At 38.6% G+C, this 27298-nt stretch overlaps 1 protein-coding gene and 1 long non-coding RNA gene across 5 annotated transcripts in view; one reads left to right on the top strand and one right to left on the bottom strand.

Annotated features, from left to right (window-relative positions):
• Positions 1 to 399: 399 nt before the first annotated feature.
• LOC140847450 (uncharacterized) lies at positions 400 to 1298 on the bottom strand. Its single transcript, XR_012127450.1, has 2 exons — positions 1172 to 1298; positions 400 to 586 (listed from the first exon to the last, which is right to left on the bottom strand). It is a non-coding gene; the product is annotated as an uncharacterized lncRNA (long non-coding RNA).
• A 23-nt stretch (positions 1299 to 1321) lies between these two features.
• The window catches only part of RUSC2 (RUN and SH3 domain containing 2), an 80766-nt gene continuing 54789 nt past the window's right edge, over positions 1322 to 27298 (top strand). For 3 of the 4 annotated variants that reach the window (XM_036996568.2, XM_036996569.2, XM_073227792.1), the window contains exon 1: positions 1322 to 1624. The gene's annotated coding sequence lies outside the window, so the exon portion shown is untranslated. The remainder of the gene's footprint in view (positions 1625 to 27298) is intronic. The other variant, XM_036996567.2, reaches the window with a different exon arrangement.

Below are 27298 nucleotides of genomic sequence, written 5' to 3'. Positions count from 1 at the left end.
ATGGAATCTAGTGGGCTTCTAAAAACTATTTGCTGAATGAATGAGTGCTCCTACCCTACCCTCCTTTGGCTAGAAGACAGAGACAACAGGACACTCAGTGTTACACATGCACCCTACCAGCTATGAGCAGGAAGCACATGAGTTCTGTTAAAGAAAAAAATTGTTCTTGACTCTGTTAAAGGTGGTAAGGCAGACTTTATCTAGGGGGACCATGGTGTTAAGTATAGGAAATAATCAATTTATCATCACACTAGACTCAATGGGGTCTAGTAGGGGGAGAGATTGAGCTCAACTCAGAGCCCAGCAAGAACAAGTCAGGATTTATAGCAAAGAAGAAGTGGATGGAAAATTACAGTCTTAGTTTGCTCAGGCTGCTAAAATAAAGTACCACAAATTGGGTAGCTTATAAATAACAGAAATTTATTTCTCAGTTCTGGAAGCAGGAAATCCAAGGTCAGGGCGCCAGCATGGTTGAGTGAGGGCTCTCTTCTGGTGGCCGACTTCTTGTATCCTCACCTGGATTGGGCTAGGGAGTTCTGTGAGATCTCTTCCATGACAGCACTAATCTCTTCACGCTCCTCGTGACCTAATCACCTCCCAAAGGCCCCATCCACTAATGTAATCTCCTTTGGGGTTAGTATTTCGACACACAAATTTTGGAGGGACACAAACACTCAGACCATAGCAGTCACTAGAGAATGCTCTAGACCAACTGAACAGAATTCTTGCTAAAGACAAGCCAGGGTGATAAGATATGGAGGGTGGTCTCATACCAAGGATGAGGGATTTTCACTAAACTGTCTTAACAGGATTCCTGCTCAAACGGGATTCTACAAAACCAGAGAGCAAAGCCCAGGGTTAGGCAGAGGACTAGTCAAACAGAGGACTCAGAGTAGTCTGACAAAGTTTTGGTCAAAGTAGCCTTTGTCAGTTCTAAGTTTTATCAGGGCTTCTTAACTCTGGCTAGGGATGGGGTACTTAAAAAAAATATCAAAGCCTGGGTGCCACCCAACCATCACTCCACCTTGCCCCAGTTATTCCAATTCAGTCCTTCTCCTCTGAGGTCAGGCCTTAGTTCTGTTTTGGTTTTTTATTTTCTATTTTCGCCAAAAGGTTCTACTGGGGTGTCTAGGGTTGAGAACTGCTGCTGAAGGCGGATGTGGAAATGCACCTGTTTTCGAAGCCAGTAAGCTTGCGCCCCAGGGTTCCCCGGGCTCCAGGGCACCCGAGCTGCGCTTCGCCGGGCACCACCCCGCGGGGGCGGGACTCCGGCCGCAGGAGGCGGAGCCACAGCCGGAGCCTCGCCGCTCCCCTCGCGGGAAAGCACTGCGCGTGACTCCCAGCGAGCGTCGCAGCCGGACCGGGGCAGGTGGGCGAGCATCCAGGGCCCCGCGGACCGAACCAACGCACCGTCCGCAGGGGCCGCAAGAGGGTAACCAGATTGGACCATTGGCGCCGCGGCTGCAGGGGGAAGCGGGCATTACCAACCCGTCTGCGGAGGAGGGAGGCGCTGGCCCGTCCCAGCTGCAGCGCGACCCCGGGAAGGCACGAGACGGCGCTGCCAACGCCACCGCCAACGCCGCCGCCGCCTGCGCCGTAGGACCGCACTGAGGCGAGAAACCAGGTAGGGACGCCTCTTCGGGAACTGGCGGGGTGCGGGAACCCGCTGCCCTCACGTTCCAAATGATCCCTCAGGAGAAAGCCCTCTGCCCGCCTAGCCAGCCCTGCTCGCCCCGCCCTTCCCGCAGTCCGCACCCCCGTGCTTCAGCCCCACGCTCCCGGCCCGCTCCTCCCGTGTGGACCGGCCGCCGCCTCTGTCCTCCCCCTGGCTCTCCGCTTAACCATCCGCTGAACTCTCGAGCGCTGAGGACCACCCATCCCTTTGGATGGCACCTCGGATCCCCCAACCGCCTCCTCAGTTGTGCCTTCGGAGACACCCTGTCAGCTGATTCGCGCCCAGTAGTACCCGTTGTACTCACATCTGGGGCGGCCCTCGGGGAGCGTGGCCGTCCGCGCCCAGCCTCGAGACTGCGGCGGGGTTTTGGCACAGCCAGTCCCAGCCGGACCTCCGCGCCCTACGACCCTTTGTCCCTTGGTTCCCAAGTTGGTATCTGCCTGAGTCGGGTCCCTTCTGTCACACACACACACATCAGTCTTACCTCCGGAAAACCTTTGGCCTGGCAGTTTGCCTGCCCTGTGCCACCGCACTTACGGCTGCGAAGGGCACAGTGGCCCCATTGCCCAGGGCTGCCTTGACTCATCTGGAGTCAGGGCGGCTCGTGGGGAGGAACCTTTCCCGGAGGCAAGGACCACACACTATTCATTTATATCCCCACCACCCAGCACAGTGCCTGGCACATGGTTGCACTCAAGTCAGTATTTCATGGGTGGATAAATGAAAGAATGGGCCCAATGCCGAGGGTGTGAGGCCAATGGTTCAGGGTAAAGATGTCTCTAGTTACTTGAAGGGGGAAAAAAGGAAAAGCATCTGGAGGATTACTTGTGTTCATATTGGGAGCATAAAATGGAATATATTCAGTCTGTAACTTCATGCATTTAATTCCATTTACGCAAGAGCTTCTGTGTATCAGCTGTTTTCCACTTATGTTCTGTTTACCAAAAAAAAGGGGAGGGGGCTGGGCTGCAGAAATTCTTATTGGTTAGTGCAGCCCAGATAATCCTGAAAGGACTTTGCCCAGGTGACCCACCCCTCTTGCCCTAGAGACTCGTTTCTCCCTCAGAGGAAAAATTTTGGACGCTGGCCACAGCCTTTCAAGCTGACTCAGTGTAGTTGGTCAGCTGGTGCTTCAGGACAGGCTGGAGGAATGAAGGATCTTAGTTGTTTTACCCCTTAGCTCCTGGATATGCCCACCCTCCCACTTCAGAGACTGCAGACAGGCCTAGTGTGATAAATTAAAGAATATGTATATACTATTGTAGTACCAAGCCATGTGGGCCATTTATATCTCAACAGACCAGAAACAGACAGGGATCACTACTATGTGAGCAGTGTAATGAACAAGAACCGGGGCCTTTTAAAGATGGCCTTCTCAGAGAACAGTGAGCTTGAAACCTGTGTATGTTGATTCCTAGGAGGATGACCTGAACAGATTAAGATTCCTGACGGTATGATAGGGTTCAGATACCTCAGTTTTGGCCCAGGTTCTGTGGGCAAGTAGATGATACTGCTGAGTGATGAAACAATGGCTGGAAAAGCTGTACGAGTTTATAAGCTAAGAAGTAGTTACCTGACTAGTAATGGTGTTATTGTAACTGGGGCTTAGAGTATTAGTAAGTAAAAATAGTCATTGGAGTTTTGTTGAAGGCATTGCTATGGCTTTGGGGAAGGAGGAGAGGTCCCGCCACTGTGCCTAGCATTGGGTAACCTGTGCCCCTCTTGTTGTATGGCCATAGCGCACTTGTCACCTTTGTTTCTCTTTTGTTTGAGCCAGGTCAAAATCTGATATCCTCTGAATTTTATGATAAATGGTTAAAGTCCCTTTTTGAGGCCAAGCCTGCCTAACAGGAGGCTGGGTATATTCTCACCTACTTCTAGCTTCAATTTTTCTTTCTTCACTTACTCTTTGTCCCACCTCTGATCTAACTTTATAAATTAAGTTGTGGATCATAGAAATCCAAAACACAGAGGGGCTCCTGAGCTGGATTAAGCATAAGCATGGTGTCTGAAGGCCAATACTTTTTATTTATATTTATTAATTTTTTTGGCAACCAGTGTATTTTTAATGAGCTTTTCTACTTTTCTCTGTCTAGGCTCCCTGTTAAGTAAAATCTCAGTAACCCCAGAACACACTGGATTCATTTATTTCACGTCAACTTCCAAAATTTCAGAGTATTGCCAGACAAAATATAGGATGCCGAGTTAAATTTGAATTTCAGATAAGCAAGAGTGTCCTGTATTTTTGTTTTCTAAATCTGGCTCCCTAGTTCATGGAGAGGCTTATGTGTTCTAATTTTCTCTCTGCAAACTCAGGACAGTAAGTCACCCTTCTGTTACTCATATTCAATGACTGAGCACCCTATTAAAAGTCACTTGACTGAGATGGCTCACTGCATGTTAGTGTAAGGACCAGCTCTGTAGAGATAGATTGATCAGTTTTGAGGTTACCCAGAAAACACCCACTTAGAGATTGGCATATGATATTGTAATTCCTGTCAAATGAGTCCCTCATTCATTTGAGTGGCCAGGTATCAACATTGCTCTGAGAGAGACAGCCAGGGACAGGGGTGGGGAGGTGGATTCTAACAAAAAAGTATAACTCATACAGGATCTCTCTTGTAGTATTTACTTTTTTTGTGTGTGTGATAAAATATGCATAACATAAAATTTACCATTTTAACCATTCTCAAGTGTACAGTTCAGAGGCATTAAGTACATTGACATTGTTGTCCATCCATCACCACTGTCCATCTCCAGAACTTTTTCATCTTCTGAAACTGAAACTCTATAACTATTAAATAATAACTCCTCATTCCCTCTTCCCCCAAGCCCCTGGCAACCACCATTCTCCTTTCTTCATGAATTTGTCTGTTCTAGGTACTTCATATAAGTCAAATCATACAGTAATTGTCTCCTTGTGACTGGTTTATTTTACCTAATGTTTTCAGGGTTCATCCATTTCATAGCTTGTATCTGAATTTCCTTCTTTTTTAAGGCTGAATAGTATTAATTGTCTGTCTGTATATACCACATTCTGTTGATTCTTTCATATGATGATAGTCATTTAAGTTGCTTCCACATTTTGGCTATTGTGAGTAATGCTGCTCTGAACATGGATGTACAAATATATGTTTGAGTCCCTGCTCCCAGTTCTTTTGAGTATATAACCAGAAATGGAATTGCTGGATTATATGGTAATTCTGTATTTACTTTTTTGAGGAACTTCAGTAATACTGCGGAACTGGTTTCCACTATGACTGTACCATTTTACATTGCCACCAGCAATGTAAAGCATTCTGATTTTTCCACATCTTTGCCAGCACTTGTTTTTGTTTTTAAGTAATAGTCATCCTAGTGGGTGTGAAGTGGTATCTCATTGTGGTTTTGATTTCAGTTTTCTTTAATGATTAGTGATATTGAGCATTTTTCATGTGCTTATTGGCCATTTTTTCTATCTTCTTTGGAGAAATGTCTATTGAGATCCTTTGCCCATTTTTTAACTGGGTTATATGTCTTTCCATTGTTGGGTTGTAAAAGTTCTTTATATATGCTGGATAGAACTCCCTTATCAGATATATGATTTGCAAATAGATTTTTTTTCCCATTCTCTGGGTTGCCTTTTCACTCTGTTGGTAGTCTTTAGATGCACAAAAAGTTAACTCCATTTTATTTATTTTTTTCTTTTATTGCTTGTGCTTTGATGTGATATCCAAGCAATCCTTGCCAAATTCAATGGCATGAAGCTTTCCTCCTGTTTTCTTCTAAGTTTTTTATAGTTATATCTCTTATGATTAGGTCTTAATTTTTGTATGTAGTGTAAAATAAAGGCCCAACTTTATTCTTTTGCATTGTATATCAGTTTTCCCAAAATTATTCGTTGAAAAGACTATTGTTTCTCCGTTGAATAGTTTTAGCATTCTCATCATAAACCGTATGACCAGATATACCGGAGTTTATTTCTAGACTCTTTATTCTGTTCTATTGGTCTATATGTCTATCTTTATACCAGTACTACACTCTTTTGATTACTCTAGCATTGTAGTTAGTTTTGGAATCAGGAAATGTCAGTCCTCCAGCTTTGCTCTCTTTCAAGATTGTTTTAGCTATTCAGGATCCATTGAGATTGCATATGAATTTTAGGATGGGTTTTTCTACTTTTGTAAAAAATGTCATTTGGATTTTGATAGGGACTGCTTTCAATCTGTAGATTGCTTTGGGTAGTATTAACAACTTTTTTCATTACTGTGGAAAGAACACTTAATATGGGATCTATTCTCTTAACAAATTTTTAAGTGTGTAATATATTATTGACTATAGATACATAGCTGATTTCTAAAGCTTATTCATCTTGTTTGACTGAAACTTTATGCCCATTGAATAGCAACTCCCCATTTCCCTCCCCACCAACCCCAGGCAACCACCATTCCACTCTTGGATTCATGAATTTGACTATTGTAGATACCTCATGTAAGTGGAATTGGGCAGTATTAGTCTTTCTGTGATTAGCTTATGTCACTTAGCAAAATATCTAAGTTGTCAAATATTGCAGGTTTGACATCATAACAATATTAAGTCTTACAATCCATGAACACAATCTTTCCATTCATGTCTTCTTTAATTTCTCCATCATTGTCTTATAGTTTTCAGTGTACAGTCTTTATCTCTTTGGTTATGCATATTCCTAAGTATGTTTTTTTTATGTTACTGTAAATGGAATTTTCTTAAATTCCTTTTCAGGTTGTTCATTGCTAGTGTATGGAAACACAACTGATTTTTGTGTTGATTTTGTGTCCTGCAACTATGCCAGATTCATTTATTAGTTCTAAAGGTTTGGGGAGGAATCTTTAGAGTTTTCTACATATAAGATCATGTCATCTTCAAACAGAGATGGGATGTCTTTTATTTCTTTTTTTTTAGTTAACTGCTGTAACTAAGACTTCTAAGACTATATTGAATAGAAATTGCAAAGGTGAACTGTATTTACTCTTAACACACAGCTTTACCGGTTCAATGATTTGGTATGCAAGTCCTTGACAAACACTGAGAACAAAACTGTATTTTAGCTTAGTATATTAATTAGTGTTAACAGTGATTCATCAAGAAAAAAAACCAAGTTATAACCCATGTACTGTATATAAAAAGTGTGTAAGTATAAGTGTACATTTTAAAAGAGTTTTCCCAAAATACCTAAAGTTAAATTAATTTTGAAACTTAAAGAAAAATCCTGTTCTCTGAAATTGTTGGTTTAATAAGATACTCATTTTATCTTTCCTAGGAAAATGAGACAGGTGAGCTGTGAAATGTCTGTTGTCTTTTGACTACTTGTACGAGGTCCTTTAGTCAAGAACAACAGATTGATAACTGGGTGGAAAAGAAAAACAGGACCAGCCAACTTCTGGCTAGACTTTAGTTATCTTAGGATCCAAAGTCTATACTTAACTTGTTAATCTTAGTATCCTAAAATCTATATTTAACCTGTTGATCTGCTTTTATACTTTTGTACTTCCTTTGTTTTCTTGTACAGTTCTTTTACAAAAGAAAATATAGCCTTATATTTAATGTGCTTAGAGAAAAATGGAAACTTATTTTTATTTATGCTCAGGTAAAGGAAAAAAAGAGAGCAGAGTATTCCTAAAGTATAGATGGGGTTCAGATGACTCCAAGTTAAAAGGCAAAAACTCACAAAGACAAAGGGGACGTACTGCTGATCCCATTCATCTTGGAGATGTTTCTCTTCTGAAATATTATTTTCTTGTTATTTAAAGTATTGCATTCTGTTTAAGGATACAGCCATACTTTGGTATCCAGACCAACCTATTTTCTGAGGGTTCTGGATAGCTAGAGTTTTTCTATAAGGTTAATCATTTCCTTTTAAACATCTCCCAAAGCATAGTGTCTTAAACATTTCTATCTCACTTATATATTACTGTATGATAAACCCCCCCCCCAAAATTTGGTGGCGTAAAACAATAATTGATTATGTCTTCCAATTTTGTGAGTTTGCTTGGTAGGTTTTTTACAGTTTCAAAAGAGGATTTCTAGAAATGTTTTGAATAGGAGCAGTACTGGAATGAATTAAGTGTCCCAAGGTGTCTACTTTGAAGGACACCTCTTACTTGGTTGTTCAAGAGCTTTTCTAGTTTTTTAAAATATTTTCCTTATTTTATCCTTATAGCTATACTTAACTTCATAGATAGTGTGGTGTCTGTTTCATTTTATAGACTGATTTATATAATGAGCTTTGCCCAGTATCTAACACAGCAACCTATGACATTATTAGTCTGTTCATCCCTAATGATAGTGGTTGGAGAAGGGAGGCCTAGAAGCAGGCCCACCTGCCCTATTATGCATTTGTGAGTCCTTTCCAATGACCAAGTGGTGGTAATAGATAGTTAACAAGGATCATTGATCTCATGAGAATAAAGGACAGCCTTGGCTTTGTTTTGGACTGTGAGAATCTGTAGTAAAGAACAGAGAATTTCAAGCATTTTTTTAGAGAGGAGCACTTCATTTAAATATTCCACAGAAAAGTGGACACAAGACAAAATCCGAGCTATTTTTGTTGAAGGCAAGGATTTGGGGAAAGTAGAGTCTAGCCTGTTCATCTCTCTGTTCCTCCTCTCATCTCCATCCCCTTCAGCTCCCTTTAACAGTCCCTGTGAGGGGGCTCTGTAAAGCTACTGAGTTTGAAAGTTTAAAAGATGTTTCTCCTGATGAGTTATGACTCCAAAGTAGAAAAATTTGGAAGAAATTGTTGGATTTGAGATCCTATCATCTTCAGTTGACCACCCTCCAGTAGCCAATCATGGCTTAAGATAAATAAAACCAAAATATGTTTTGTTCTACATATGTATGGTTCGCAAATTCCTGTGTGAAGCCCATAGCCTTAGTGAGTTGTGTGGAAACAGGAATGAATTATAGGTCCCTTTTGCCCTTTAATCTAAGACCTGTGCTAGCTTGTCTACGTTTTTTAGCCCAGAATCCAGAATTTTTTCTAGCCATACTTTCTAGTTTAAAACATTAAAAAGAAAAATCCATGTTTCTAGAGTATTTAATATATATGCCTTTAAAATATACACATTGAACATTGGAGGGCTCTGCACCTTCTTCCCTTTGAGTCTCCTTGGCCTCTCTGCCCAATTTCCTCTAGATGCATGCTTCTCAAACTTATGGATGCATAAAAATCACCTGGATCACCCCTGAAGTTTTGATTCAGCAAGTCTGACCTGGAGCCCAAGTATTTACCTTTTTAGCAAATTCCCAGGTGAAGCTAATTCTGCTGGTTCTTGGTCCATACTTTGAATAGAACTACTCTTAGACTTGAGCTCTAATTCATCCTCTTAATCAGTGGTTCTAAGATTTGCTCAATGTAAAGGCTTTCTTTGGGGGTAGGTGGGAGAAAAAGAAAGAGCCCCAGTGCACAAGACCCAAGAATTGAAAGCCAAGTAGTGTCGCTCTCTCAGAGTGTTATGTGGGTTTGCCACACTGAGTTTTCTTCCTTTAGAAATTAAAATAGTTCTTGGAAACCAAATTTTAAAATTTTTATTTTTTAATTAAGATCTAATTGACATACAACAGTATATTAGTTTCAGGTGTACAAAATAAAGGTTCAGTATTTGTATATACTGCAAAATGATCACAGTAAGTTTACATCCATCACCATATATAGTTACAAAATTTTTCTTATAATGAATATAAGGTTTACTTTCTTAGCAACTTACAAATATACAATGCAGCATTATTAACTATAGTTGCCATGCTGAACATTACATCCCCATGACTTAATTTCTTTTATAACTGGAAGTTTGTACCTTTTGACTTCCTTCACCCATTTCACCCACCCCCTATCACTGCATCTGGCAACCACCAATCTCTTCTATTTACAAACTTGGCTTTTTTTTTTTTTAGATTCCACGTATAAGTGAGATCATATGGTATTATAGTATTTGTCTTTGTCTCCCTTACTTCATTTATAATGCCCTCGGTGTCCATCCATGTTGCTACGAATGGTAAGATTTCATTCCTTGTCATGGCTGAATAATGTTCCATTGTATATATACACCACATTTTCTTTTTTCATTTATCCATCAATGGACACTTAGGTTGTTTACATATCTTGGCCATTATAAATAATGGTGCAGTGAACATGGGAATGCATATGTCTTTCTGAGTTAGTGCTTTTGTTTTCTTCAGATAAATACCCAGAAGTGGAATTTCTAAATCATATGATACTTGTATTTTTAATTTTTTGAGGAAACACCATACTGTTTTCCATAGTAGCATCACCAACTTACATCCCCACCAACTGTGCACAAGGGTTCCCTCTTCTCTGCATACTTGCCAACAGCTTGTTATTTCTTGGCTTTTTGATAATAGCCATTCTAACAGGTGTGAGGTCATATCTCATTGTGGTTTTGTTTGCATTTCCCTGATGATTAGGGTAGTTGAGCACCTTTTCACATACCTGTTGGCCTTCTGTGTGTCTTCTTTTGGAAAATACCCATATTTACATCAAATTGTTTGCTTTTTTTTTTTTTACTATTGAGTTGTATGAGTTCTTCATTCATTTCGGTTATTAACCTCTTATCCAACATATGATTTACAAATATTTCCTCCCATTTAGTAAGTTGCTTTTTCATTTTGTTGTTGGTTTCTTTTACTGTGCAGAAGCTTTTTAATTTGATGTAGTCCCACTTGTTTATTTTTGTTTTTGTTGACTGCTTTGGGTATCATCCAAAAAAACTCATCACCAAGACCAATGTCAAGGAGCATACTACGTTTCATTCTAGGAGTTTTTTAGTTTCACGTCTTACATTCAAGTCTTTAATCCATTTTCAGTTAATTTTTGTGTATGGTGTAAGGTAGTGGTCCAGTTTCATTTTTTTATATGTGGCTGTCCAGTTTTCCCAAAACCATTTATTGAAAAGACTACCTTTTCCTCATTGTATATTTTTGTCTCTTGTCATAAATTAACTGATCATACATGTGTGGGTTTATTTCTGGACTCTGTTCCATTGATCTGTGTGTCTCTTTTTATGCCAATTCCATACTGTTTTGATCACTATAGCTTTGTAATATAGTTTAAAATCAGGGCACACGATGCCTCCAGTTTTGTTCCTTCTCAGGATTGCTCTAGCTATTCAGGGGCTTTTGTGGTTCCATACAAATTTTAGAATTGTTTCTTCTATTTCTGTGGAAAATGCTATTGGAATTTTGATAGGGATTGCATTGAATCTGTACATTACTTTGGGTGGTATGGACATTTTAACAACATTAATCCTTCCAACCCATAATCACAGAATATCCTTTCATTTATTTGTGTTGTCTTCAGTTTCTTTCATCATCATCTTATAGTTTTCAGTGTACAGGCTCTTTCACCTTCTTTGTTAAATTTATACCTAGAAAATTTATTCTTTTTGATGCAGTTGTAAATGGTATTATTTTCTGAGTTTCTCTTTCTGATAGTTATTAGTGTATAGAAATATAACAGATGTCTGTATATTGATTTTGTATCCTATAACTCTAGTGAATTCATGTATTAGTTCCAACAGTTTTTTGGTGGAGTCTGTAGGGTTTTTTATATGTAATATCTCATCTGCAGATAGTGATAGTTTTACTTCTTCCTTCCCAATTTGGATGCCTTTTATTTTCTTGCCTAATTGCAATATGTAGGACTTCCAATACTATGTTGAATAAATGTGGTGAGAGTGAACATCCTTTTCTTGTTCCCTTGCCTTTCAGCTTTTACCATTGAATATGATGTTAACTGTGGTCTTATCATACATGCCCTTCATTATGTTGGAGTACATTCCCCGTATACCTACTTTGTTGAGAATTCTTATCAAAAATACATATTGAATTTTGTCAGGTGCTCTTTCTGCATCTCTTGAAATGATCATGATTTTTATCCTTCATTTTGTTTATGTGGTGTATCACATTGATTGATTCGTGAATGTTGAGCCATTCTTGCATCCCTGACATAAATCTCACTTGATCATAGTGTATAATCCTTTTAATATGTTGTTGAATTCAGTTTGCTAATATTTTGTTGAGGATTTTTGCATCTGTTTTCATCAGGGATATTTGAAAGTCAAATTTTAATAGCTGTATAAGAAATCCATTATTTAAATGTGCCATAATTTACTTAATCCAAATATTGGACATTTGGGGTTGTTTTTAATCATTTTTCACTTTTCTAAAAAATGCTGAGATTAATATCTTTATGCAAAAATATTTGTCCACATCTCTGATAATGTCCTTAGGATAGAATCCTTGAGGTGGAGTTCCAGGATTTGTACATTTTTAAGACTTGACATATATGTATTTTTTCTCAGCTCATTATGAAGATTGTACTGAAATATATGTACATTCATAAAGTATGGAAAAACCTATTTTTCTTGTCTTCACCACAATTAACTATCATTATTTTGTCTGGTAATTGGTAAATAAAGATATTCTACTGTTTTAAAGTTAAATCATTTTGCATGCATATTAGCATCTCTTCTCTCTTCTATGAAATGTTTGCTTATATCTTGCCCATTTTTCTATTAAGATCTGTGTTTTAAGTGAAATAAAACTGTCATAGAAGGACAAATATTGCATGATTCCATTTATATGAGGTTTCTAAAATAGTCAGAATCATAGAAGCAGGAAGTAGCACGGTAGTTGCCAGGAACTAAGGGGGAAGAGGTAATGGAGAGTTGCTGTTCAATGAGTATAAAGTTTGAGTTATGCAAGATGAATAAGTTCTGGAGAACTGCTGTACAACAGTATGCTTATAGTTAGCAATATTATACTGTACACTTAAAAAATATTGAGGATTGGGCTCATGTTATATGTTCTTACTGTAATTTTTTCTTATATATGAAGGATATTGGCTTTTGTATTTATATCAAATATTTATTTGCCTTTTAATTTTGTTTCTGATTTTTTGGCATATAGAATTTTACAATTTGTATATGGTCAAATATTTAGTACTCTTTTGTGATTTCACTACTCCTTTTAGTAAATACTCTAGGAATCTATGTCTTACATCTGGGGTATTTGGGCACAGGTCTACTCTTTTTTTCCCACCAGCCTTATTGAGATATAATTGACATGTGTAAGTTTAAGGTGTACAATGTGCTCATTTGATACACTTACATGTTGTAAAATGATAAGCACAGTAGGGCTAATTAAACTTTCATCACTTCATGTAATTACCATTTCTTTTTATTTTTTATTAAGGTATCACTGATATATACTCATGAAGATTTCACATGAAAAACATTGTGGTTGCTACATTCACCCATATTATCAAGTACCCCCATTCCCCATTGAAGTCACTGTCCATCAGCGTAGTATACTAAGAGGCCACAGAGTCACTACTTGTCTTCTCTGTGCTACACTATCTTCCCCACCCTAACACATGCCATGTGTACCAATCGTACTACCCCTCAATCCCTTTTTCCCTCCCCGTTGGTAACCATCTTGGAGTCTGTAAGTTGGCCGCTGTTTTGTTCCTTCAGTTTTGCTTCGTTGTTGCACTCCACAAATGAGGGAAATCATTTGGCACTTGTCTTTCTCCGCCTGGCTTATTTCACTGAGCAAAATACCCTCTAGCTTCATCCATGTTGTTACAAATGGTAGGATTTCTTTTCTTATGGCTGAATAATATTCTATTGTGTATATGTACCACATCTTTTTTTTTTAAATATTGCTATCATTAATCTACAATTACATGAGCAACATTGTGGTTACTAGACTCCCCCCATCATCAAGTCCCCACCACATACCCCATTACAGTTACTGTCCATCAGCGTAGTAAGATGCTATAGAATCAGTACTTGTCTTCTCCTTGTTGTACAACCCTCCCCGTTCTCCCCCTATATTATGTCTGCTGATCGTAATGCCCCTTTTTCCCCCTAGTCCCTCCCTTCCCACCCATCCTCCCCAGTCCTTTTCCCTTTGTTAACTGTTAGTCCATTCTTGGGTTCTATGAGTCTGCTGATTTGTTCCTTCAGTTTTTTTTTCTTTGTTCTTATACTCCACCTATGAGTGAAATCATTTGATGCTTGTCTTTTTCCATCTAGCTTATTTCACTGAGCACAATATGCTCTAGCTCCATCCATGTTGTTGCAAATGGTAGGATTTATTTTCTTATTATGGCTGAATAATATTCCATTGTTTATGTGTACCACATCTTCTTTACCCATTCATCTACTGATGGACACTTAGGTTACTTCCATATCTTGGCTATTGTAAACAGTGCTGAGATAAACACAGGAGTGCATCTGTCTTTTTAAGTCTGAGATCTTGTTTCCTTTGGGTAAGTAAATTCCTAGAAATGGAATTCCTGGGTCAAATGGTATTTCTATTTTTAGTTTTTTGAGGAACCTCCTTATTGCTTTCCACAATGGTTGAACTAATTTACATTCCCGCCAGCAGTGTAGGAGGGTTCCCCTTTCTCTGCATCCTTGCCAGCATTTGTTGTTCCTGGTATTTTTCTTTTGTTGATGTCATTACTCTACAATTACATGAGGAACATTATGTTTACTAAACTCCCTCCATCACCAAGTTCCCCCCACATTCACCATGCAGTCATTGTCCATCAGCGTAGTAAGATGTTGTAGAATCACTACTTGTCTTCTCTATGTTGTACAGTCCTCCACCTGCCTCCCCCCACATTATACATGCTAATCATAATGCCCCCTTTCTCCCCACCCAGTTACCCCTCCCTTCCCACCCATCCTCCCCAGTCCTTTTCCCTTTGGTAACTATTAGTCCATTCTTGGGTTCTATAAGTCTCTGGTGTTTTGCTCCTTCAGTTTTTGCTTTGTTCTTATACTCCACAGATGAGTGAAATAATTTGATACTTGTCTTTCTCCACTTGGCTTATTTCACTGAGCATAATAACCTCTAGCTCCATCCATGTTCTTGCAAATAGTAGGATTTGTTTTCTTCTTATGGCTGAATAATATTCCATTGTGTATATGTACCACATCTTCTTTATCCATCTACTGATGGACATTTAGGTTGCTTCCATTTTTTGGCTATTGTGAATAGTGCTGCGATAAACATAGGGGTGCATTTGTCTTTTTCAAACTGGGCTACTGCATTCTTATGGTAAATTCCTAGAAGTGGAATTCCTGGGTCAAATGGTATTTCTATTTTGAGTTTTTTGAGGAACCTCCATACTGCTTTCCACAATGGTTGAACTAGTTTACATTCCCACCCGAGGTGTAGGATAGTCCCCCTTTCTCCACATCCTCGCCAACATTTGTTGTTGTTTGTCTTTTGGATGCTGGCCATCCTAACTGCTGTGAGGTGATATCTCATTGTGGTTTTAGTTTGCATTTCCCTGATAATTAACAATGTGGAGCATCTTTTCATGTGTCTGTTGGTCATCTGAATTTCTTCTTTGTAGAAGTGTCTGTTCATATTCTCTGCCCATTTTTTTATCGGGTTATTTGCTTTTTGGGTGTTGAGGCATGTGAGTTCTTTAAATATTTTGGATGTTAACAATTTGTCAGATATACAATTATACAAATACATTCTCCCATACTGTAGGATGCCTTTTTGTTCTACTGATAGTGTCCTTTGTTGTACAGAAGGCTTCTAGTTGGGTATAGTCTCCACTTGTTCATTTTCGCTTTTGTTCCCTTGCCTGAGCAGATATGTTCAGAAAAAAATTGCTCATGTTTATATTCAAGAGATTTTTGCCTATATTTTATTCTAAGAGTTTTATGGTTTCATGACTTACATTCAGGTCTTTGATCCATTTTGAGTTTACTTTTTCTATGGACTTACACAGTAATCCAGTTTCATTCTGCATGTTTAGCTGTCCAGTTTTGCCAACACCAGTTGTTGAAGAGTCTGTCATTTCCCCATTATATATCCATGGCTCCTTAATCGCATATTAATTGACCCTATATGCTTGGGTTTATATCTGGGCTCTCTATTCTGTTCCATTGATCTATGGGTCTGTTCTTGTGCCAGTACCAAATCGTCTTCATTACTGTGGCTTTGTAGTAGAGCTTGAAGTTGGGAAGCGTAATCCTCCCAGCTTTATTCTTCCTGATCAAGATTGCTTTGGCTATTCGAGGCCTTTTGTGGTTCCATATGAATTTTAGAACGATTTGGTCTAGTTCATTGAAGAATGCCATTAGTATTTTTATAGGGATTGCATTGAATCTATAGATTGCTTTAAGCAGGATGGCTAATTTGACAATATTAATTCTTGCTATCCATGAACACGGGATGTATTTCCATTTATTGGTATCTTCCTTAATTTCTCTTAAGAGTGTCTTATAGTTTTCAGGGTATAGGTCTTTCAAATCCTTGGTTAGGTTTATTCCTAGGTATTTTATTCTTTTTGATGCAACTGTGAATGGAATTGTTTTCCTGATTTCTCTTTCTGCTGGTTCATCATTAGTGTATAGGAATGCCACAGATTTGTGCATATTAATTTTGTATCCTGCAACTTTGCTGAATTCAGATATTAGATCTAGTAGTTTTGGAGTGGATTCTTTAGTTTTTTTAATGTACAATATCATGTCATCTGCAAACAGGGACAGTTTAACATCTTCCTTGCCAGTCTGGATGCCTTTTATTTCTTTGTGTTGTCTGATTGTCATGGCTAGAACCTCCTGTACTATGTTGAATAAAAGTGGGGAGAGTGGGCATCCTTGTCTTGTTCCCAATCTTAAAGGAAAAGCTTTCAGCTTCTTGCTGTTAAGTATAATGTTGGCTGTGGGTTTGTCATATCTGGCCTTTATTATGTTGAGGTACTTGCCCTCTATACCCATTTTGTTGAGAGTTTTTATCATGAATGGATATTGAATTTTGTCGATTACTTTTTCAGCATCTATGGAGATTATCATGTGGTTTTTGTCCCTTTTGTTGATGTGGTGGATGATGTTGATGGATTTTTTAATGTTGTACCATGCTTGCATCCCTGGGATGAATTCCGCTTCATCATGGTATATGATCCTCTTGATGTATTTTTGGATTTGGTTTGCTAATATTTTGTTGAGTATTTTTGCATCCATGTTCATCAGGGATATTGGTTTGTAATTTTCTTTTTTCGTGGTGTCTTTACCTTGTTTTGATATTTGAGTGATGCTGGCCTCACAGAATGAGTTTGGGAGTATTCCCTCCTCTTCTAATTTTTGGAAAACTTTATGGAGGATGCGTATTACATCTTCACTAAATGTTTTGATAAAATTCAGCGGTAAAGCCATCTGGTCCAGGGATTTTGTTCTTAGGTAGTTTTTTTATTACCAGTTCAATTTCATTGCTGGCAATTGGTCTGTTTAGATTTTCTGTTTCTTCCTTGGTCAGTCTTGGAAGGTTGCATTTTTCTAGAAAGTTGTCCATTTCTTCTAGGTTATCCAGTTTGTTGGCATATAATTTTTCATAGTATTCTCTAATAATTCTTTGTATTTTTGTGATGTCTGTAGTGATTTTTCCTTTCTCATTTCTGATTCTGTTTATGTGTGAAGACTCTCTTTTATTCTTGACAAGTTTGGCTAGGGGTTAATCCATTTTGTTAATTTTCCCGAAGAACCAGCTCCTGCTTTCATTGATTCTTTCTATTGTTTTATTCTTCTCAATTTTATTTATTTATGTTCTAATCTTTATAATGTCCCTCCTTCTACTGACTTTGGGCCTCATTTTTTCTTCTTTTTCTAGTTTCGTTAATTGTGAGTTTAGAGTATTCATATGAGATTGTTGTTCTTTCCTGAAGTAGGCCTGTATTGTAATATACTTACCTCTTTGCATGACCTTTGCTGTGTCCCACAGATTTTGTGGTGTTGAGTTACTGTTGTCATTTGTCTCCATATATTGCTTGATCTCTGTTTTTATTTGGTCATTGATCCATTGATTATTTAGGAGCATGTTGTTAAGCCTACATGTATTTGTGGGCTTTTTAATTTTCTTTGCATAATTTATTTCTAGTTTCATACCTTTGTGGTCTGAGAAGCTGGTTGGTACAATTTCAATCCTTCTGAATTTACTGAGGCTCTTTATGTGACCTAGTATGTGATCTATTCTTGAAAATGTTCCATGTGCACTTGAGAAGAGTGTATCCTGCTGCTTTTGGGTGGAGTGTTCTGTAGATATCTGTTAGTTACATCTGTTCTAATGCACTGTTCAGTGCCACTGTCTCCTTATTTATTTTCTCCTGGTTAATCTGTCTTTTGGTGTGAGTGATGTGTTGAAGTCTCCTAAAATGAATGTATTGCATTCTATTTCCCCCTTTAATTCTGTTAGTAGTTGTTTCACATATGTAGGTGCTCCTGTGTTGGGTACATAGATATTTTTTAATGGTTATATCCTCTTGTACTGACCCCTTTATCATTGTGTAATGTCCTTCTTTGTCTCTTGTGACTTTCTTTGTTTTCAAGTCTATTTTGTATGACACAGTACTGCAACTCCTGTTTTTTTCTATTAGTTGCATGAAATATCTTTCTCCACCTCTTCACTTTTAGTCTATGTATGTCTTTGGGTTTGAAGTGAGTCTCTTGTAGGCAGCATATAGACAGGTCTTGTTTTTTTATCCATTCACTGACTCTACATCTTTTGATTGGTGCATTCAGACCATTTACATTTAGGGTGATTATAGATAGGTATGTACTTATTGCCACTGTAGGCTTTAGATTCGTGGTTACCAAAGGTTCAAGGGTAATCCCTTACTATCTAACAGTCTAACTTAACTCATTTAGTATGCTAATACAAACACAACCTGACGGTTCTTTTTTTTCCCTCCTTTTTCTTCCTCCTCCATTCTTTATATATTAGGTATCATATTCTGTACTCTTTTTGTATCCCTTAACTGACTTTGGGGGTAGTTGATTTAATTTTGCATCTGCTTAGTAATTAATTGGTCTACTTTCTTTACCATGGTTTTATTTTCTCTGGTGACAGGTTATTTATCCTCAGGAGCACTTCCATCTATAGCAGTCCCTCCAAAATACACTGTAGAGATGGTTTGTGGGAGGTAAATTCTTTCTATTTTGCTTATCTGGAAATTGCTTTATCCCTCCTTCAAATTTAAATGATAATCTTTCTGGGTAGACTATTCTTGGTTCAAGGCCCTTCTGTTTCATTGCATTAAATATATCATGCTACTCCCTTCTGGCCTGTAAGGTTTCTGTTCAGAAGTCTGATGGTAGCCTGATGGGTTTTCCTTTATAGGTGATCTTTTTTCTCCTTGTGGCTGCTTTTAATGTCTGTCCTTATCCTTGATCTTGCCATTTTAATTATTATATGTCTTGGTGTTGTCTTCTTTGGGTCCCTTGTGTTGAGAGATTTGTGCACCTCCATGGCCTGAGAGACAATCTCCTTCCCCTGACTGGGGAAGTTTTCAGCAATTACCTCCTCAAAGATGCTTTCTATCCCTTTTTCTCCCTCTTATTCTTCTGGTACCCTTATAATATGAATATTGTTCCATTTGGATTGGTCACACAGTTCTCTCAATATTCTTTCATTCCTAGAAATCCTTTTTTCTCTCTGTGCCTCAGCTTCTTTGTATTCTTGTTCTCTAATTTCCATTTCATTTACCATCTCCTCTACTTCATTATGTCTCATTTCAGATACTGTATATTTCAAAATTTGTATCTCATTCTTGAATTCCTCCCTGAGGACTTGAATATCTTTCTCTGGCTCCATGAGCATGTTTATAATTTTTATTTGGAAATCTCTTTCAGAAGGATTGGTGAGTTCAGTTTCACTTGGCCCTCTTAGTGGTGTTTATGGGATTTTGGTTTGAACGAGGTTCCTTTGACATTTCATATTTGTAGGTGGCACCCTCTAGTGCCCAGAAACTCTACTCTCTGGAGCTGCTCAGCCCTTGGAGTGATGGCAGGGGTCCCAGGTGTGCAGCGCTGGTGCCTGCTGGGATGAAAAAGCTCTGCTGCCCAGCTGCAGTGCCTGCCTCCACTTCCAGGGCCAGTGGACCTAGCACAGAGTGATGAGCCTCTATGCTATGCACTTGTAGTTGCCGTAGGCAGGACTGCCCTCTATCTGGCCTGGTCCAGTGGCGGGGAGCGCCAGTTTGCTAGCTGGTGCCGGCCACGAGGAAGGAGTCACAGGCTGTGTCATGGTGGGGGGCCTCATAGTGCATTGCCAGCCAGGGTGATGGAGCTCCTGAAGCTCCTTAAAGTTCCTCACCTGCTGAGCTGAGTGTGCCAGGATGATTTTATCCTATTCTTTCTCCTGAGCAGCAAGCTTTGTGCAATCCTTGCCCCTTTAGCAGCCCTCTCACTGTTAGGAAGTCTCTCAGAGTGCCCACCTTTATTTTGTACCAAAGCAGCTGGTTTTGGGTACCTGTTCTCCACAAGCAGCTGGAATCTCAGTCTCTCCAAGTATTCTGCCTGTTTTAGCTTTCCAATCCCACTAATCTCCAGAGTACCATGTAATGTACGTTTGTGCTCCCAGAGCAGATCTCGAGAGCTAGGTGTTTAACAGTCTTAGGCCTCTACCCCCCTCCCTAGTCCGTTTCTCTACCTCCCGCCAGTGAGCTGGGGTTGGGAAAGGGCTTGGGTCCAGCCAGATCACAGCTTTGGTACTTTACCCTTTTCTGTGAGGTCTGCTCTGTTCCCAGTTGTAGGCAGTCTGTCACAGCCTTCTTTCCTGTTGCTCTTTCATGATTAGTTGTATTTGCTGTATTTTCATATTAGATGTGGTTTTGGAGTGAGGTTTCTGTCTCACCTCTCTCACCGCCATCTTTAAGCCCCCTGTGTTACCATTTCTTTTTATGGCCAGAATGTTTAAGGCCTATTCTCTTAGCAACTTTCAGTATATAATACAGCATTGTTAACTAAATCACCATGCTACGCATTAGATCCCCAGAACTCATTCATTATGTAAGTGGAAATTTCTATTCTTTGACTGACATCTTCCCATTTTCCCTGTCCCCAACTCTGACAACCACCATTCTACTCTCTGTTTCTGAGTTGGGCATCTTTAGATTCTACATATAAATGGTATCATACAGTATTTGGCTTTTTCTTGCTGACTTGTTTCACTTAGCATAATGCCCTTGAGGCCAATCCATGTTGTCACAAATAGCAGGATTTCCTTCCTTCTTGTGGCTCAGTAATATGAAGGAGCTTCTTTATACGTATAGTTCTGTCAGACTGAAATCCTTGACAGCATACACATTTTTACCTCTCCTTTAAATCTACTAATATGACCTTCTTTCTGAAACCTTTCCAGATCACCCCCTGTGAACTTGGGTATGATTTCCACTGTTCTTTCATTGGCCTTGTCTGGAACTCCATTGTAACAGTTAACACATTATTCATATAACTGTAAACTCTAATGAGGGCAGGAATAGTCTTGTAATCCACAGTCTCTCATAGATCTAGAGAGAATGTAGCTTCTTTTTTTTTTATGTTCATATATTAAAAATGATTGAAATCCAAAGCAGGATGATAATAAGGAAGATATAAATGAGTTCAACAAGACTGTTGGATGCAAAATCAATGGGTGTAGGGTTTTTTTAGGAGTGATAAAAACATTCCAAAATTAGATTGTCTTGATTGAGCAACTCTGTGAATATGCCATAAACTACTGAATTGTACACTTTAAAAAGGTGAGTTTTATGGTGTGTGAATTATATATCAATAAACCTTTTTTTAATGACTACATTTATAACTTGTATATAAGGATAAAAGACTAAATTTGAGGCCCTTTGTGATATCTGGCTTGCTGTCCCTTCCCTGCAACTTGTGATAGGCTCTATTTTCTGCCATATATTCATGGTGCCTAATGCAGTGCCTGACAGACGGTATAAGCTAATAAATATTTGTAGAATGAATGAATGAATTATAGTAGCTGAACTGACTTTCAGCTTAGTTTGGCAAATCTGCTACAATCCAGAGGCTTTTTATGTGTGTGTGTGTGTGTGTGTGTGTGTGTGTTCACCAAAGATCTATGAATTTAGTAACATTCACAGAAATTCTAGCCTGCCCCAGGATGAGTTTGATTTTAGCCCTATAAAAAGTTTTAAAGAGGACAGAATGGTCAATTAGACTGATAGACTAGGTAAAGGCCTTGAACAAAGAGGCTCTATGAGCAAAGCTGAATATGAACTGAAGCATAAGTAGGAGTTTTTAAAATTAAGATAAATATATAAAAACAATTTAAAAATAAAACAGCAATATAAATTTAAATCACCTATAATTCCATCTACCTATCCTTTCTGTTTACATGCATATATAAATTTTGCAGGAATGTAATTGCAGCATTAAAATTATTTTGTATTCTGCTTTCTTTTAATTAACATTATTTCATAAGCATTTATCCATGTTGCTATTTAGGCTTTATGGTTTATGGCTTAGTGTATTCTAGTCATTTGTTGAAATACCCTCACTCGCAGTCCTTTAACTTCGTTAAAACTTTATTGATATTATAACCATTCTTTTAAAAATATACTTCCCTAGGAAAACCCTAATCCTGAATAAATGCAACTCCTCACCCTCTCTGTCTGTACTTCAGCTAAGCATTGTTGGAAAAAATTAAACAGCCTAGTTGATTTAGTATCACTCAAAATTCACCATCACCAAACTTATATTGGCCAGCAATCTTACTTATTTCTCTAATAAAGTTGTTCCTCCACTTTAATAACAAATATTTTGTACCTTCACTATTCTCAACCTCTTGCTGTCCTTTTTTCCCTACATACATTCAGTTGATGATGTTGACTTACATACTTCCAAAGAAAACAGAAGCCATCAAACAAGCTCTCTCACTTCCTACCACCAATCTGCCTATGTCTCTACAGCCTTCCTCTCCTCACTAGTTGCAATGGAGGAAGTATCCTTAGCAAAGACTAATCTCTCCCTTGTGTACTAGATTGCATACACTCTGACTTTATCCTAATTTTATTTTAGTGCTCTAAAATAAAACATAATTGGTTGCCTACCCACAATTATTTCTCCATCGAAACAGAGCAGATTTTATTTATCCACCTTCCTCCTGACTGGTCTTTAAATGTTAACTTATCTGGACTGGATGTAATGGTTGAAATGTTAACAGCCGTCCTGTCACCTAAGGATAAAAGATCTGAATGACATGTTGAGCCTCTGAATTAACTAACCTGCATTAACTCTACCACTGGTCCTCTTGATATGTATGATTAATAAATTTCTGCTATTGTTTAAACTGTTTTGAGATAGTGTTTTTATGTCCATACAGCCCAGAAAACCATCCCTAAAAGATACAATTTTTAAGAAACCCTAAGTAAATTTATATTCTGAGTAAAAACACTGTGATTGATACACAAATAGAATTTCAAGACAATTTCCTGAATCCACCCCATCCCTACCCACCTATTTTGATCTGTTTGCTGATCCTAAGTTCAGCCTATATAGAAATTCTGGAGACACTACTGCTCCTCAGGGATGTTGCTTCATCATTTAATCTCTTACTTTTCTAACTTTTAACTCTAGTGGGAGGAATGTCATAAAAAAGAAAAGAAAAGAAAAAATTTAAGTGCATTTCCCAGAACTGAACAACATGAGCCTCCAAAATCGAAAAGGCCCACTGAGTGCTCAGTACAACAGGTAGAAATAACCCACCCTAGGGTACCACATCATGAAAATGTGGAACATGAGGGATATGGAGAAATTTCAAAACTCTTCTTTAAAAAAAGATAAGGTTACATATAAATATCAGAAATCAATGACATTGGACTTAACAATAGTGGAATCTAATTAGCAAGCAATGGAACAATGCTTTCAAATTTCTGAGAATTGATTTCCAACCTAGGATTTTTTTTTAACCTAGGATTTTTGCACAGCCAAATTATCAACTGTGCAAGTTTAAAAAACATTTTTCAGACATTCATTTAAAAAATATTCCTTCTGTGTATCTTTTCTTAGGAAGTTACTACAGGATATGTTACAGCAAAATGAGAGAGTAAAAAAGAAGAAGAAATAATGGGCTCTAGAACCCAGGGCAACTAACACAGGAGGGAGGCAAAGGAAATGCCTAGGATGGTGATAAAGAGAAGCTCGGTATGATGGTGGTATTGTAAGCCCAGAGAAAATTCAGTCCAGAATGTATCAGGAGAACAAAGTTCCAAGAGGAAGATCTTCCAGGAAAGAAAAGAACTGTTCAATTATTTTGAAAATTATATTGAAAGGAATTCTTACAGTTCTTTAGAGAATTTGGGAAGAATTAGGGACAAATAAATAGAAAGCTAAATAAGCCAAATGGTCAAGTATTAAAAGTCATATATTATAAAATAATAATAAGGGTCCACAGATTACTAAGTCATAGTAAACACTGGATACTAATTTAACCAGATACTGTGAGAAAGGTGGGTGTAAAAATGCTGTTTTTGTCTTCCATACTAGAAAGTCAAAAGAGAATGTTTAAAATCAAGAAATAATCAAATAAGCATATTATTTATAAACATGGACATAAATTCCAGATGAGATAGCTAAAAGATTTCAAAGTAATGTTCTCTGGAGAATGACTTAGAGGTGAAAAGGAGTGGACCTGGGATTGTAATTTGTCACCATAAACTTAAGTACTAATTAACTTTGTAACTATGTGCATATATTAATTTGATAAAATAAATATTAATTTTTTTAAAGTCCTCTTACACCACATCACCCTCTGGGTACTGTCCCATCTCTGTATTCTCTTTAACAGCCAACCTTCATTGGCCACCCATACTGTCTCCACTTATTCAATTTTACATTTACTTTTGAACCCTCTCCTGTCTAACTTAATTTCCTACCACTCCCCTGAAATTGTTTATGTCAAGATCACCAGTGAACTCACACTCCAAGAAGGGACTATCAGTTACCAAAAGGGAGTGGTGGAGAAGGCTGGGTGGGGAGGGAGGGAGAAGGGGATTCAGGGGCATTATGATTGGCACACATGGTGTGGGGGGTGTCACAGGGAAGGCAGTGTAGCACAGAGAAGACAAGTAGTGACTCTGACATCTTACTACACTTATGGACAGTGACTGCATTGGGGTATGGAGTGGGACTCAATAATAAGGGTGAATGTAGTAACCACACTGTTTTTCTTGTGAAACCTTCATAAGAGTGTATATCAACGATACCTTAATAAAAAAAAAAAAGATCACCAGTGAACCCCAAGTTGTCAAATATGATGAACACGATCAGCTCTACTGGGTTCTTTCAGTTTTTCTAAGATAACCAACTACATGGCCTCCTCACCGCCTTTCACACGTTATTCCCTCCCTATGCCTGGAGTGTTTTTTCCTGCTCTTCAGCTTCCTTTCGCTCACCTTTCAAGGCTCAACCTAAACATCATTTACCAGAGAGGCCTTCCCTGGAATCTTAACCAAGTCCTTAATCAGTTTTAATCATGTCCTCTTGGTACTTTTTCTTTTTTCATAGCATTTATCATACTTTATAATTATATTTTTATTTGTGTGATTGACTGCCTTCCTCCCCTAGATTGTAATGCCCAAAGATTGAATTAATAGCCCTTGAAAGAGGTGTTAAAGGAGGGCCTAGAGTTAGAGCACTGATTATAGGAATTAGAAGAGAAGATAGGCTAGAGAGACTTCTCTAAAGCAGAAGCTATGGGACTTGGAGAGGGTCACATGGTGCACATGTTTGGAAATAATTAGCCCTTTTAAGGAGATTCTTATCAGCCCATAATTGTATGCGGAGGACTTGGATTCACTGTGTTCTGCTGGCAGTGAGCAATTCAGGTAGTCATGTACCTACATTCACTGTGTTGCCTGGGTAGGAAATTCTTGATTCACAGATGAGTTGCAAATTCACTCTAACCCTCTTTGTATTCCCTTGGGATGTTTCCTGGGACAGAGCCACTTTACAATTTTTAGGGGATAGAGAATAGAGCTATGAAGAGTGGTTAAACAATTGGAGGTGGTATGCCTATTGAAAGGAAAACTTCTGGGTGTGAGAGTGACAGGGTTCCCTGTTGTGAATTGGTAAATTAAACAGTAATACAGTCTCAGAAAAGCACTGAGAGGGATTTAGGTTCAAGAAGAGATTCCTGGTTCACATTTATTATAGTTGCCATTTACCAGGCCTTCACTAAATAACAGTTACTGTCCTAGATGTTCTCTGTATCTTGTAACTTCTCACATCACCCTATAAGAGAGAAATTTTTATCCCCATTTTACAGATTAGGAAACTTAAGGGGGATGAAATAACTTGCCCAGTGCTATAAAATAGTCCTTCACAGAATTATATACTAACCTTTTCTTAGCTGTCTCTGTTGATCAGAAAGAAACAAAAGAGAATGGCCTGAAGTTGGAAAAGCAAATCAGGGTTCTGTTTCTTCATGGTAATGGATAGGAATTTGTTAGCTGATGTGAGCTTCTATGCCTTAAATGAAAGTAGATAATCTAAATAGGGACTGAACTCTTCAGCAAAATGAATGGGAATAAAAGTGGAGCTCAACTGAGAGCAGGTTATTGATAGATTCCAGTGACTACAGCAAGGACCAGAGTTTTCAGTGCAAATACAAATAATTTCAGTTGCCAATTAGTGTAAACTAGTCCCTGATTAATAAATATACTAACTGGCCTCCCTGGACAGAGCTACTTTTTATGGATTACCTATCTTTCCTTTGAATGCAAATACATTCCAAAGGCCTATTTTCCAGTTTGTATGGTCATAAGTATTTAATTAACTGTTTAGTCTCCCCAGGTGAACTATAAACTCCATGAAGGCAGGCACCAGGTCTGTTTTGTTCATACAGTACAGTGTCTGGCTCTTCATAGGTACTCAGTTAATGTTTATTGACTGATTCGTCTGGTCCTTGGGCCAGACTTTGGCATCTGAGATTCTCTGGGCTGCAAATAAATTCCTCTATGTGTCTGTCTAAAGCAGGGAAGGAAGCCTTTCCAAAGTCCTGTTGTTGTGTTTCTAGGTTGGGCTATTGGATTCCTCAGGTCTTGCCTCTTCTGGGTGAGCTCCCAAAAGCTTGATGCCATTTGGACACTGGTTTTGGTAATGGGGCTTGTCTTTGTTCTGAGATTTTACCTATAAATGTATCATGCTATTTCCTGCCCCCAAAGGAACTCATTGGGGCAACAACTGAAAGGCAGTGGGAGCACAGTCACTGTTTCTGTGCTGAACCATTCCCTCTTCCCAGAGGTGGCTCTGCTACTGGCCAGTCAGGAAATTCCAAACCCTTTTCCTGAAACTCAAAATAGCTTGTGAAATCTCTCCAGCTGAAGTTGGAACCACTGCTAGTAAGGAGAGCCAGGTCTTATGTAATTGTATAGATAGACTGACCTTTTTTAGGAAAAAAACAAACTATTCCTCCTCCTCTGGTGTTGGGTTTTTTGAGTTACATCCTGCATTCTTTCTAGATGCTTAGCAACCCCATTGGAAGCAGCAGACAGAATAGAGTTGAAGACTGGTGAAGTTAAGGGGGGCAGAGATGAGGGAGGGAAGGATGTCTGTCATTGGCTGGAACATGCTATTCTTGATTCTCATGCTGCGGTTCCCATTGGCAACAGGGGGAACACCCAGCCAGGTGTGAAGGGAACTCCATGAGAAGAATTGTTACCTAGGCATACTCACTCATGCTAAACATTCCAGAAGCCAACCACTGTACCACCATTATCCTCTCAGCACCTCACACCCCAATAAGGAGGACTAGAACTAA

The sequence above is a fragment of the Manis javanica genome, chromosome 2, assembly GCF_040802235.1.
Source record: "Manis javanica isolate MJ-LG chromosome 2, MJ_LKY, whole genome shotgun sequence".
NCBI classification, from domain to species: domain Eukaryota; kingdom Metazoa; phylum Chordata; class Mammalia; order Pholidota; family Manidae; genus Manis; species Manis javanica.
Note: the sequence above shows the minus strand (reverse complement) of the source record. Positions and strands in the feature narration are given on the sequence as shown.